The following is a 16,110-nucleotide window of genomic DNA, read 5'->3' as shown; positions in this document are numbered from 1 at the left end:
TTCGTATTTTACGAATTAGAAGTACTATACAACGTAAGATTCGTTATATTAGACGACCACTGTATTACTGTCTCATTGATGTGGGAAAAAATTAAGTTAGAAACTACAAATTAGTTGCCTGAAAATTTAAAGTTATTTATTATAAAGCCAAAACAGCTGATAGAACAAATTTTGTACAACTTTTTAATATTAGATAGTTTCGAGACGACTAAGAATTCGACCATACCTACATCCAATTGAATCGATGGCATGTGCTCAAAGGTATACTATCTCTCTCTTCCACTAAATCCACAGCGACCATATTTACAAACTGGACGAAGAAGTACGGACTTGGCCTTAATATTGTAATCGATGGCATCAAGATTCCGACTGTCAATAATCCTATGGCAATCGGCCGGTCGGTCCTTAAATACGCCGCACCAATAAGGTCGCCTGGATGCAGTAGAAAGCAGACAAGGAAGCTTTAGACCTGTCAGAATACTGCACTCCAGACTACGACAGGATGCATCTTGATGTCTTCTATCGAATACCTACATAGTGAGGCCCTTATGTTCCCAGTTAAGTAGCGAAATGAACTCCTCTCCAGACAATTCTTGCTGGAATACTTTCGCAGAAATCACCACTGCAGTCACCTGCTTGGAGCGGAACCCCAACATCAAGAGGTCATTATTTAATTACGTCGACGACATTAGACAGTACGCCGACTAGACTTCGGACGCCACAAACTTCCGACAAGCACTGGCCGTCATTCATAGTGGAGCCAACAACACCTTCATCGACTCCCTTCCAGTGGATGGCGTACTCGGAGTCAAACCACCATCCATCGCAGACGAAGAGCTCGAGTTGCCGCAAGAAATGATAGTGACTCTTGTGCAGTTTCGTTCTGGATACTGTAGCAGGTTAAATTCCTATAATATAAATATGTCCTGTGTGCAATGAGTCTCCACATACCACTGGCCACCGACCTTGCTCATCAAACACCCCTCTCCCCGGTGCGATCCCGTCGAAACAGCACGTTTCTTGGGCCTTTCGTTAGAAGATATCGACGACAACTTATCTAAGCCTTACCATCCTAACGGAGAACAGGTACCCGCTAAAACAAGAACAATAAAGCGTTTGAAAAAGATCTTTTGTATCATTATAATACAATCAAAAATATGAATTTTATGCCGTAATACGTTTTAAAGATACCGTTATATGGGAATAGGCGTGAATATCGTGTTTGAGCAGTCTTAATACTATTTACATCTTTCTGTAGCTCAGGACTCAACATTCGTTTACAAGTATTTGAGTATGTTTATGAAAACACCTCTATTTAGGGCAAATCACGTGGATAATGTCGACGTTATCGGCTCGCACGTTCGTCTAACAGACGCCAACTGTTGTTAATACCACATTTGCTTTACCTTAAATCTTGAATGTCATAATTCCGCGTTGCATCATTACGTAGAAAAGGGTTCTTTTAATAAGATTTAATAGATTTCCAGACATACAACAAGTCTATAAAATCTAAATACATACATGTGAGTAAATATTTGTATGGTGATTGCATTCTTATTTGGGATTATGAATAAGATCGACGGTATCACTAAAAAATTGTACATCAAGTACATTGTAGTAATAAAAACCAAATAACACATGTACGTACTTATGTATGTATGTGTAGTTAAAGGCAGATGCGCGTAAGCATGCGTATTTATTCGTATGTACGTGACACTATCTGTTTACGCGACTGAGATGAGAACGCAATATCATGAATGGGATAAGTAACCCCACACCCAATTGTTTGTACTTATGAGCGTACTAATTCAAAGTCACTTTGTGGAATATGTCACCACTTAGTCGTTGAATAATGTAAGGTCCCATACGGAAACATAATCGAAGTCACATTTTCATTGAATTCTGAATATTATTTAATAAGTTGCTATGCAAAAAAATCAGTATTTGATAATATATAGGTATACATCGTGACAAAAAATTACCCGGAAATTGTAAATAAAATGCAAAATATTTAATTCTTCTTCTTCTTTACTGGCGTAGACACCGCTTACGCGATTATATGTCGTCGTATATCTCATGCAGCTCACCGTTCCATCGAAAAAGCAAACACAGCCTCGGATGAAAAAAATATTTAATTATTCATTAATTTTTATTTTGTCCGCTTCAAAGTAATCCCCACCAGATGTAGTACATTTATGTCAACGACTTTTGCAATCACTTTTCGGGAAAGCCTTCAGCTTGTTCAGCTTATTTTTTCCCTTCAATGGACTGAAAACGGATTCCATCGAGCGGCAATTTCAGTTTGAGGAACAAGAAAAAATCACATGGCCAAATCTGGTGAATATGGTGGTTGATCGATGGTATTCATAGCGTTTCGTTCTAGCTTTAAATTTGTTCGATATCGTACTCTTTTTGAAAATAATTCAGCCTTATCTGGACGAGTTGATCAAGGATGCGTTTTATACTAAAAATATCTACCAAAATCATTCGAATGGAATCGTGAGAGAGCACTCATGCACTCTCTCTAACACTTTTTTGACGATTTTCAAGCACCGTATTCATGTTTTTTTTTTTTAATATTTTCATCAATGGAAGACGTCGAAGTCATCCAGAACGAGGCATGTCTTCAACGTTCTCTCGACAGTCTTTGAAGGCTTTGTATCACTCGTAGGCTTATGTTTTGGAATTATTTTTATTCGGCTTAGTGAAGATAAATGAAGTTGTGGATCGATTTTAATCAGAAATGTTAAATACCTGTAATTTTATGTTATATTAGGTTGTCAAAAAAGTCTTGCAGTATTTTTATTGAATCAATTCGTGTGGCACCCATACGAAAGGCCTTCCGGAGCGTGGCGCAAATTCGACCATCTCTACACCAGAACGAAAACGTTGAAACCATCGTTGTGCGGTGGAAATGGAAACTGTATCGGGTCCATAAACTGCACAAATTTTTTTTTATCGTAGTAGTACTGTAAAATATGCCGTATTTTCTCTTTATTTTGCTCCCTGTTTGCGACGCTATAACTCATGAACGACTTAAAAGAGCGCGTGAAATGAGCTTTACAAAAAGGTATAGCATGACCCGATGCACCGAATAAAACTAGAACTACGCGCTTTCAGCGCCAACTAACGAAAATACCGCAAGACTTTTTTGACAACCTATTTATTTATCGATACTTTTTGGAAAAGCTTATCTTAAGGACGAAACTATCCGATCTTATTATTTTTGAAAATATGATATAAACGTGTCCAAACGGGCGACTTAAAGGTGGCTGAAGGAGTGGGCGCCGGTCTCTATTGCGCGGAGCTAGATCTCAGGCGACTCTTCAAGTTGCCAGAATATTGCATTGTCTTAAAATCAGAAATTTGCGATCAGGTTGTTGAGATAGCTAATAATGCATGAAACAGCATAAAGAACGTCAATATATGTGATTTACTGCGTCAGAGAACGTGCTTTGAGGTAGTAGATAAAGGGGCTGCCGGAACGTGGCTTTATATATGTCCAGACCACAAAGGCAATCTGTGAAATGAAATAGCCGATGAGATTGTGCCATCCACTTGGTTATTGTATCAGTGCAGGAAACACGTAAGTCGCTGAAAAAGACACATAATGAAATTTCGAGAGAGGGATCAGGATGAGATGAACGCTCTGAATGGCATGCAGGATCGCCAAGATCATGTGCAAGCAAATGGAGTAAAATACGCTTGCTTTTTACTCAAACGGTCTCGAAAAGACTGCAGCACGGTTGAATGCCTATTCACACTTACTGGTATAACTTGCAAGTCGTATGGACATTATTAACGATAGTGCATATGCCTGCCTACAGACGGGGTGTTTTCAAAATCAGATATAAAATATTTCTTTTAATATTAAAATTCGGATTTTTTTTCAAAAGAACGCTTAAAGTTCAACTTACGTAATGGTTTTTTCAGATTGGCAATACTACTTCTAGTTTTGACGTACTGTCAATTTGAAGTGACAGATTAGCACTTTCCCGCCAATTTAATTATTTTTGCAATCAACACAATTTTCTGAACAACAAGAAATATAAATTCTTGTGTCGTTTCAAGTTGAAAAAAATACTTACGGGTGTGGAATTTTGTGCTCTTTATGATAGTGTTCGATTTATAATAAAAAAACTAATAGCAGGTGAGTAAATTCGAAAATATTGAACTCCGCCTTGAGGCGGACTCATGCATTGCGCTGCCTACCTTTTTCAAGTAAAATGAAATATTTGTGATACAATTGAAAATTTTTCTTATTTTATTATTGAATAATAATCAGATATGTCGCGTTATTCTAAGACCCATATGACGGATGAAGAAATTCGACAATATTTCGAAGAGTCGCAATTGGTAACTGATACTTCCGACAATGAATGCGATTTTGATAGTGACGATTCTGATATGGATCCAACCTACTCACTACCGGAAAATGATACGATCATTGATGCAATGCTAAACTCCTCAGAAATGATGCGAAACGCAATCGAATGCAGTTTGAATGTGACAGACTTTGAAGAAAATGCTGAAATAATTGAGCTGCCACCGATTCCTCCATTGCCTGTTTGTGACGTTACTTCTAGTGTATTCTTACCGTCGACAGTGACACGTTCTGTGCACAAAGCATTAGAATCGCAAGAAAAAATCGGAGTCCTACCAGCTGCAAGTGATTTGAGAAACGATATGAGTGCGATAAGATCGATTCTTTGGAAGAAGAAAAAACTTCAGCTGAGTGTTGCAGATTTGGCTTTTCAAGGCCAGGACATGCCGGATTTTTTAAAATGTTTAAAAACACCTTACGACTGCTTTGCATATTTTGTGACCGAAGACTTTCTGAAGGTAATTTCTAATATATAACAGTTTATTAAATTTTTAATAAAAATTTTGCAGGCAATAGCCTTACAGATGAACTTGTATGCCAAGCAAAAAGATATATCTTCAAAGTTTTGTATCGATCACCAAGAGCTGCGTAAGTTTTTGGGAATATTGTTGTTTACGTCTGTTTATCGCTTTCCTAACAGTCGCTCATATTGGGGACAATACGGATTAGATCCGATACGTTTATCCATGACATGCAATCGATTTGAAGAAATTAGAAACCACTTGCATTTCAATAATGATGCGTCTCGTATAGAGAAAGGTCAACCTGGTTATGACCTCTTGTATAAAATAAGGCCGCTAGTAAAACATTTCAACCAACGTTTTTCTTCAGTTCCAATGCGGCAGAGACTTTGCGTTGATGAGCAAATGTGTGCCACGAAAATGAGTGGAAACCCAGTGAGGCAATATATGCCAGCAAAACCTCACAAATGGGGAGCGAAACTATTCGTGATTTGCGATTCCTTTGGATATTCGTATTCCTTTGAAGTTTATTGTGGCGCCGGCGATAACAAAATTTTGCCAAATTGTCCAGATCTTGGTGCTGCATCCAATGTTGTAGTTAGGTTGTCACAAGTCATACCAAACAATGCCAATCATATTATTTACTTTGACAACTTTTATACCTCATTGGGATTGCTATTATATATGAGAAGTCGCGGAATTCACAGTTTAGGTACAGTGCGAGGAAATCGAGTACCAAATATAAAACTTTCCACAGACGCAGAGCTGCAATCAAAAAAAGTAGCACGTGGGTATAATGAAGAATACGTGGGAAGTGTTTTTGGAGTAGACATAAGCAGCGTTTTGTGGTACGACACAAGAGCAGTTCGTCTGTTATCCACCTACGTAGGAACAGATGCAATTGTACATAATGAAAGTTCATATTCCTTAAAGGCAAATCGTTGGGATCGAAAATTGAAACAAAATGTTGAGGTGGATTGTCCAGCTATTGTGAAAGAATACAACCAGCATATGGGTGGTGTGGATTTGGTTGACGGATTGATTGGTCGATACCACATAAAAATGAAAACCAGAAAATGGACAAATAAATTATTTTACCACATGCTGGACGTGAGTATGGTGAATGCATATTGTCTTTATAACCGACTAAATAAGGACGTCCTAAAGTGTAAACTTCCTGACTTCAGATCAGAAGTGGCAGAAACACTTTGTTTGATTGGTTCGACAAAACCTGTAAAACGTGGTCGTCCATCGTCTTTAACACCTCCACCAAAAGCTAAAAAGACGTATCACCTATCAGAAAATATAAGATACGATCAAATAGGACACTGGTGTAAGTTTTTGGACCGCTCAGGCAAAAAAATGTGCAAATTTCGTGGATGCAAATCAGAAACTCAGGCATTTTGCATTAAATGTAAAATTAATTTATGCAATTCAACGGCAAAAGATTGTTTTTTCAAATATCACAATAAAGAAGAAATGAAAACATAAATTTATATGAACAATAAGGGTTAATGCATAGGTCCGCCTTGAGGCGGGATTTTTATTTTACCTGTAAAAGGTACACAAATTGACAAATCGAAAAACTAACATCAGATTCGTCTTCACAGACCTGAATATAGTCTAATATAAAAATCACAGTCGAAACAAAAATTCATGCATTAGAGGGTTAACGATATGACATGTGAAAGTGTAGGAAAGTAGGCATGAGATAGACGTTCCCCAAGGAACTGGATGGAGTTTCAGAATCCGATATCAAGTCCTTATTAAACTTCGCAAATACTTTGACTTCCTGCTTATGGCGTTACAGCCAGCCAGTATAAGCTGATCTATCTTAGATCTTATTAAGTTTAGCTGGTACGATTATTGTAGTTTCTGACTTCAAATTGTTAAAACGGTGAGAGATTCGGCTCGATAGTTATTACATGGAATACTCGGATATTCTATAGAGGAGAATATATAGCCCAGTTACCGGACATCGCATATCAATTTTACCACTTATTTAAAAGAGGTTAGTTCTGTGACTGAAGTGGAATTAATTTTACTGGGGCGCCTGGAGTACTCTCGCTTTTTTCAGAGGTAGTCCAAGTTCTGCCATTAGGTGGAAAATGTGCATATCTGTGCTAGGGATGCAAGAAAAAATAATATACATCGATGTCTTTTCCGATATGATGCATCGATGTATCGTATAAATACATCGATATTTTCGATGCATCGAATAAAATTACCAACAGATTCTTTCAATTAAAAATATACATTAAGAAAATTATACACAAATATTACACAATAAGTGATTTCTTTATTATATTCCATATTTTTTCCAAGCTTTGGAGAAATAAAATTTTGTTTGCACGTTTTCCCTTGAGAGGCTTTCGAAAAAAGTCTTTCAGAAGGTGCTGAAGTCGCGACAACCGTTAAATGCTTATACGCTATGTGAAACAGTTTTGGAAATTGCTATTTAAAATCTGCCCAATTCTCCAAAGGATTTTCATTTAACTGACCAACTGATGCCTTTAAGTATGTATGTAGACTAATAACTCATCGGAAACGCTTTCGCCGTTTCTATTGGGTTTTTAATTTTTGTGCACTAATTTGTGGTGGTTATTCCAAAGACTGAAATCTTCTAAAGCTCCGTTCGATTTATCTGAATCGGATTCGATATGGTTTTCGCGGAAGATCCTTAATTTTTTGGATGGCATTCGCAAAGGCCAGCGGATCTTGAAAATGGATTGTTTTGAGATTTGGGTCCAATAGCATGGAAATAGCTAAAACCGAAAAATTTTCAATAATACTCATTCTCTACGGGTTTGATCTGCGGTTATAGATGTAATATAATGTTGTAAACGTTGCTATCCTCATACTCTTTTATTGAAGTATAGAAATTAATACTTATACATATAAATAAATAAATAATGCAAGCACATTACGAGTATAATCACAGGTTTATGCATCGAAAAGTACATCGATATATAGATGCATACCGGAAGGTCCAAAACATCGGTTTTTTCGATGCATCGGATGTTTCAGATGCATCTATGTTTTTTGCATCCCTAATGTGTGCACATATGCACATCTTTCAAACGCAAGCTTCTCGTTTTTGTAAACATTGCTTGTTTATTTACTTTGTCATATAGCATTACTTAGTTAACTTTTCTTTTAATTGTTTGATAAATTTTATTGGTGTTTTGTTTGAGCTGTAAGAATTTTCGCTTGCACATCTTGTTTGCATTAGAATTTCAGTTGTTTACTACTGTACACTCTCCGCTGACTTAATGGCTTTCAATAGTTAAGTCAATTTTTGAGTATTGCATCCTAAAATAATCATGAAATGCTCACCAAGTAGCTCTTAAACGCACGAATAAACACTGGGAGGGTTGCCAGTGCGACCGAAATTGTTCGATGTAGAATAATGTTACAGTCTTGCATATTACTCCACCTCCTTAATACCAACAGTAACACTTTTTTTATACGAAATGTTTCTTGTGGTCTGAATATAAACTATAATTTTAGAGAACACCTTTATAAAGACCAAAGGCGCTTAAACGGTTATGTATCTGAATAGGAAAATTGTTCAATTAGTTAACATTTTCGAAACATTTGGTAACCGTAACTAAGTTACTAGTGGCGTTTAATGGATTTAGTTTTACACTTCATGCATTAACGTTCAGTTCGCTCGTCTTTTCCTGACTTTGCACAATTGTCGCACGAGCGCTTACGACGTGCCGTGGCAATATATTTGCGTAAATAGACACAAGCTCTGCCGCGCTCAATCATGAAGTGGCAAGTGTGTGCTTTTGTGATTATGCAGCATTTGCGTTTATGCGCTTTGGGGCACCTCGGTGATTTACGCAAATATTTAGTTGCATCTTCATTTGTATATCGAAATTGTTCGCACAAATACGACTTGTGCTCTTATTTTGGCCACTTGTTGCGTTTGGGCTAATACAGCGAAAATCTAATATTTGAATCAATAAGTAAGTTTTTTTTTCAATTTAACTTTGCAAAAAATTCGAGTATTCCGATCATGAACGCAAAATGTAATCATCAAAATTAATTGGATTCAATTAGTATTTCGATTTTCTATAGCGATATCACAGGTTTAAGCTTAGCTAATAGCAGAATACTCTGTGCCTTATCTGCGGAAGTAATCTTCGTGACTACTATTATTTGACAACTATTTACCTAGAGCAGTGGTTCCCAAACTTATTTTGTCTACCGCGCACTATGAGAATAAATATTTTTTTAGCGCCTCCATTTTTTCACCTATTTAAAACCACTATAACTTCAAATTAATTATTGTGACCTATATATGTATATTAACGGAGAATTCTAAACGAAACTTTTACTATAACCAGCAACTTGAAACCTGAGCGCAGTAGGTAACATACAACGGCGCTTAGGTCTCAAGTTAACTCTTACGGGCTCCACCTGCCAATAAGAATGATTATTGAAACACAACTTTATAGTATTAAAACAGAGAATCTTTTATTAAAAATAAAACTAAAATAATCGATCCATATATAAAAACTAATGTGAAGGATGAATCTGATGTTGTTTAATAAATTTGTTAATATCAGGTTCCAATTTACTCAAGAACAGTCGCAAGTCGCCACGTTCGGTAACAAGCAAACGATTTCTATTTTTAGTAAGCAGTGTTGTCACAGCACTAAATCCACGTTCACACAAATATGACGATGGGAATGCTATCAAGAATCGTTGAACTATTGACCTGAATCTAGGGTACAATTGCGAGATCGGGTTTTGTAGCCAAAATTCTTGGTAACCATTTTTGAACTTGATTTTTATTTTCTCGTTTGTTGTCAATTCTATAAGTTCTTCTTCCAGCGGACATTGCTGTGTTGACATTTGAAAACGGATCCAACACCTAGTCTGGTATTTCCAAGTTCAAAATGTCCTGGTGTCGTTCGGTAAGGTCAATGTGGAGATTTTCCAAATGTTGGCAGTAGGCAAACAATTCGTCGTTACTGCATGATACTGATAAATTCGGAAAATTGTGAAACTCACGTCTGCACAGATTCTTTTTGTGTAGAAGCAGTTTGGCTGCGAAAGCAGCAACGATGTTTTTTGCTTTAATTGAATTTAGTTTATCGCCTTGCAGTTGGAGATTCATGTCGTTGAACAATTTATACAGGTCTGTCATGTAAGCTGTATCATTCTTTGATGTTATGAGCTTGTCTTGAAATTCTGCGTTTTTAGTTTCCAAGAACTTTATAACAGAGTCAAACAGGTTGTAGAATCGAGTCAGACAATTGCCTCTTGATAGCCAACGAACTTCAGTATGAAACAACAAACGATTGAAATCCTCGTCATTAGTAACACAAAACTGATGAAATAATCTATCATTCAAAGAGCTGTTGCGGATTTTATTGACTGCTTTGATGACATATTGCAGTGATTGAAATAGTATTTCACTTAAGTTTCTAGCAACTAAATGTTGTCTATGAATAACGCAATGTACACCAAGGACATCTGGAATTTTATTTTTTAAGTGCGCTATTAAGCCTTTATGGCACCCTATCATAGCCGGAGCGCCATCCGTAGCAATTGAAATAATATTTTTCAAAGGAATCTCTTTCTCATCGCAAAACTTTTCCAATATATTGAATATGGTTTTGCCTTTTGCCCTAAATTTCTAGCAAATAATAGTTGTTCACATATTTTCTCATCTTTAATAAACCTCACGTAAGACAACAACAATGCTTCATTAGTTGATAAAGTGGACTCATCTAACTGAATTGAGAATTGGCATGATGATTCGCACAATGATTCTTCAATGTTTTCAGCCATTTCATCAATTCGTCTTTGCACAGAATTATTACTCAAATGAATTTTTCGGATAATATCTGCGCCGGTTTATAAATCACGGTAGTTATTACTTCATTTATTGCTGGCAATATTAACTCTTCTCCGATGTTATGTGGTTTGCCTTTTTGAGCAATTAACAAAGAGATATTGTCCGTCGTCATCTTGCTTAGCAGCCGCCGAAAATAGTATTATAGTAGTAGGAATGCTTGAGCACAATTATTATATAGTAGTCCAAAAATATGAATTCTTATTTTTCCGAGAAATACATTTGTAAAAAAGGATCTTTATCCTTTTATTTGGCAATGGTAATAGCAATACGTTTGACAGTTAGTATTCTATAAATTCTGTGCTGTCGAGATGCTCCGTTATGACATGATTTTCATTTTTTATACATTCAAAAAAATAGGACAGATATATGAACTACGCGGAGAGAAATACAGAACCGAGTTTGAGCAATCTTTTAATTCATATTAGTTGATTTTCACAAGTTGTTGTTGAGAGTCGAGAGCTCATGTAGTCGTTGTCTAAGAGGCCTCCTAGCTAAATAAAATTACAAATAACCCCCCAGGCCTCTACACAAGGGCCCCATTTTCTTTCTAGGTCTCTTATCGCCCCCCTTGACACCTGCTGCGCCCACAAGGGGGCGTTATCGCCCACTTTGGGAAACACTGACCTAGAGTATGAAAATTGTATTTTACAAACTTTCTTTATTCATTCTAACACATATTTGAACGAGCCGACTAAGAATGTAGTTTTGTTGTTATACTCTAACAATATGGTGCTAAAGAATACATACATATGTATATATGTGTATATGTATCTTGTTCATTAACCGATTGTTTAGAATACCTCAAACTAACCGGGGTAACTTGAGATAATTACTAAAAGTGATAGTTCAATTAATAGTACGTCAGTAGAATTAAATTTAGAATTTAAATGGTAAATAGCTGTGAAAACTAGTTAATGCGAGTTCCTATATTATAAAATGTGTGCTCTTCAGTGCATATGGCTGGTTTTTTATTGAAAATATCGGTCGATTGAAACTCTTAGTGTATATTTTTCTGGTAATAATTAATTAGTTTTATAAATAGATAATCCTAGATAATCCTGATCGAAGGATTTTACTTTTTTTCAAAAATTAAAAAAATGGTGGTCTCAGGATTTTTTTTCTAAATTTTTGGGAAAAAATCAACAGTTAATTAGTCTTAAAAAATCGAAATTTTTGAAAAAAAATCCTTCGATCAGGTCCGAGTTTATTATGTATTCTAAAAGCTGTATAAATTTCATTAAAATCTACTAAGCGATTTTCGAGTTCCAGTTTTCACCCGTTCAAAAAACATAGTTTTGAGAAAAACGCGGTTAAAGTTTGCCTTTTTCCTTTGAAGTGCCTATCTCGTGCTCTCTCTCGCTCTCTTTGTTATTTCTCGAATAACTCAAAAACTAATTATCAGATTAAAGTGAAATTTTCAAAGTGAATGTTTTTAAGATATTACACTTAACGAAAATGAAAAAAAAAATAGTTTTTTGAAAATTCTAATAACCCCTAACCCCTTAAGCCCCAATATATCTTATATATCAATATTTGAAATATTTTTTAGTAAAATTAAGTAATCGAATTATCTTAGTTCCCATATAGTGCTACCATGTATATGATTTTTATTATTCTAGCAGAATTTATTGCGAATGTGTCGGGCCGGTTAGTGTGTGAGTTATTTTCAAGAAATTTCATTGAAGCATGTTTTCGAGTCTGTTTGAGTAATTCTAAAGTTCAAAACATTATTTTTTCTTTATATAAAGTTATGGCAACTCCTGAAAATATTTTACCACTTTTGAAAGCCAAAAAAGTCGAGAGCATAAAATGTTTGCTGCAATTGCTTTTATACCATTAACAGGGTATAATAAGTTTTCCACAGGAAACGCCGATATCTCATCACTATAGCATACAACCTAATGGATAAAAATACAGTTCTTTTATGGAAAGCTTTTGTATTTGGCGGGATATCTTCATCTGGATTATTGCCAAAGGGTGCAATTTCCAAAGAAATTATGCAAATCGGACCGATCAAAATCAATATAAAGATATAAAGTGTGTAAAAAGCACTTTTATGCTATAAGAATAGCAATATAATATTTTAAATAGGATTTATTAATTGTAAGCAGATTTAATTTAATTTGAAAACTTTTCGCCCAATAAAAGGAATTATTTGTTATATTTCTAATATTGGGTTAATGAGAGCATGCAGCAACTGTAACGAGAAATTTATATTAACGAGTGCGCAACTAGTTGAGAGTTAGATGGCGCTGCGGTTGCACAGGGCAATTCAGAGTCGTTAAATTTTTCGAAATAGCCATTTTTGATATGCTTCAAAGTACTAAAGCAAAGTTCACTATGTTTGGTTATTTTCCTTTTTTTGGCTGTTCTTATATATCAGGAAAACATGTTACGATTGGAAACTGTTTCTCAAAGAATCCACCATCGCTTTTGATTCGTCTTTAAAAGTGTATGTTTAACTATCTGTAGATTCTGTAGATTAACGCGAGATGTAATAACATATTAAGATAAGTATCGACTTAAGGAGTTCGGGGTAGGTACAATTTTCACATAATTTATTTTTATTTTTTTGCATTTTCGTTAAGTGAGTTATTCGACAAATAACAAGGAGAGCTCGGGCACTTCAAAACGCTAGTGCAAAACTTTAAACGCGTTTTTCTCAAAACTATGTTTTTTGAAACGGTGACAACTGTAACTCGAAAACCGTTAAGTAGATTTTAATGAAATTCACACAGCGTTTAGAATACATAATAAACTCGGGCCTGATCGAAGGATTTTTATTTTTCCGAAAATTTCGAATTTTAAGACTAATTAACTATTGATTTAGAAAAAAATTTCCTGACGCCGCCATTTGTTAATTTTGAAAAAAAAAATACTTCGATCAGGCCCGGGATTATCTATTTATAAAACTATTTTTTTTTTCGATTGTTTTTAGATGAATCTCCACCGCAAGTACCTTTTTTTGGGTCAACAAAAACAACTATAACTTTGGAAATAAACTTTTTTTTGAAATTTTCGTGACTTTAAGTAAACACATCCTATAATAATGCCATATTACTACTTTTGTAAAATAACATGATTTAATAGCAAAAAAAAAAATACTGAAAACTCTAATTTTTTCGTGCCTCTGACTACCCCTAACCCCTTAATTTGAACGAACTGATTTCCTGATTTTTCTCCAAAGCTCCTTCGATTACCTGCTAACTAAATACCATGATTTTAGTCCAACAAAGAAAATATATATAGGATTTTGGTTTTATATAGCAACTCTTTTTACTTCAGTAGTGATTATGTTAAATTTAAGAATTATTCTTTATTGGACTCATTTAAAACAACTTTTGTATGCATTGAATGTTTTAAATTTCGGTACTTCACACGTTATTGTATATTTGTAATACTGTTTTTGACGTAAACATTACTTAGGTTATTAAAATTATTTGTTTATATGCTTAAAGGGTTTTTATATAATATTTCAGCTTTACAATTAAAGTTAAATTCCTATATGGTTTGAATGTTCAAGCTATTATAACCCCTATATTTTAGCAAAATTAATAAAGTTGTTTTTCAAATGTATCAATTTGATGATTGCTTAACTTTAATTAACTTTTTTTTTGCAATTAACAACTCTGCAAGTCTCCTTCAATTTTGAAAATCGTTTTCATTCGTTTCCACAGCAGTCTTCGAATGGATTGTTGCGGGGATAGCGTATTATGTGGTCATTGTTTTTACAAAATTTTTAAAGTTTCCATCATTGAAAGAAAACATTTATGGGTTAATTTCGTCAACTGATGCTCTACTATCTACATATTAAAAGATTTATTGACTTGATTTTATCTCTTTTGCCAATTCTACATACAATTAACACGCCACAGACCAATAAAATGCTCACGGGATGTCATTAAAGTACCTCACATACCATCACCAATCTATTTGAAGCAAAGTCTGTCGGATGTTCGAAAATCTAGCAATTAGTTACATGAGGGCTAGGTTAAGTTTTCTCCCAATTAGGTATGTACATGGTGGCTAAGGGAAGTATTGATTGGATTAAAGTAATTTTTGACACACAGGTATACTATTATCAGGAGTAGATTCTTTTAGAATTTCAATTATACACATCAATCATAATAACTACTACAAGCGCGATAAATCTATAACTAAAAACACCAGAGACAATAGGCGTGGCACCGCCCTATTTTAGGTAAAATCACATATATCGTTTTCCACTCGACCGATTTGAATCAAATTAATTAATTATTCTTTTATAACTCCTAGGTCACAGTGAAAAATAGGTGAAATCGGACTACAATAACTCAGTTTTAAATTTCATTTGATTCTTTCACTTTCCGGTATACAAATCAAGAAGCAATTAATATAACGAGATAGAACTTTGCAGGGATGGAGCATTTGAAGTATGTCATCTTATGACCAAAAATTGTCCAAGTTAAACCAAAACTGTTCAAGTCCATTGGTGGAGATATTCATAATTGAAATTCATAGAGAAACTTTATACAATCAGTACAATAGTATGGATTTTTGTGAAAAATTGGTTGAATCGGGACAAGACTTTCCTTAGCTCTCATATACCTAAGTAATATAAAGATATTAGAACTTCGGGTGACTTTATACCGCATATATCGGCTAATAAGTGAGTTATCTTAAAAAAGATAAATGAGCGTGTTTTAATCATAAACATATATATTTGTGGGCAAAATAGGTAAAATTGGGCGAAAACTTGATCTGGGCCCCATATAACCAATATTAAAACAACTGGCTAACTTTACTCTACAAATATATGATTGATGATTGTAAGTAATAATGGGAGAATTTTATTAGTCTGTGATCTATGTATCTCCAATATAAGTCAAGAAAATACTAAATTTGATTGTAATTTGCTGACGAATTCTTCATATTGTATAATGGATGTTTAATTCTTTCGCAACATAGAAGCTTTGCCCCCCCCTGAAGGAATTTCCCGGCTTTTGATTCTTGCAAATTGCAAGAGTATAAAATGTTGGGTGACACCCTTTCTTAATGGGTTTTATCTATTATTTTTCTGTGGGTTCTAAGAGATAAGAAATAAATATATTGTGCATTAAACTATCCAAACAAATTAATATTGCATTGTTTATAAGTTCAACAGCAATGAAAATATTTTAAAATTTCTTTAGAAATCAGCATGCTAGTCAGAGAAAATAAGCCGCGCAATCGCGTACCGGAAAGTCGAGTGTAGAGCGTTCGCAGCGGCTAGCTGAATATAATTTATACCTTAACACACAGTGCTTCGAATATTAGAATCTTTCAGTTGACTTCACACCGAAAATACTATAGATTTAACTAATTTTGTAAGATGTTTTAGCTTTAATTACTTGGACGGGGTTGACACAGAG

The sequence above is a fragment of the Bactrocera dorsalis genome, chromosome 3 (assembly GCF_023373825.1).
Source record: "Bactrocera dorsalis isolate Fly_Bdor chromosome 3, ASM2337382v1, whole genome shotgun sequence".
NCBI lineage: Eukaryota > Metazoa > Arthropoda > Insecta > Diptera > Tephritidae > Bactrocera > Bactrocera dorsalis.
The sequence above is the reverse complement of the archived record's forward strand: the minus strand, read 5'-3'. Positions refer to the sequence as shown.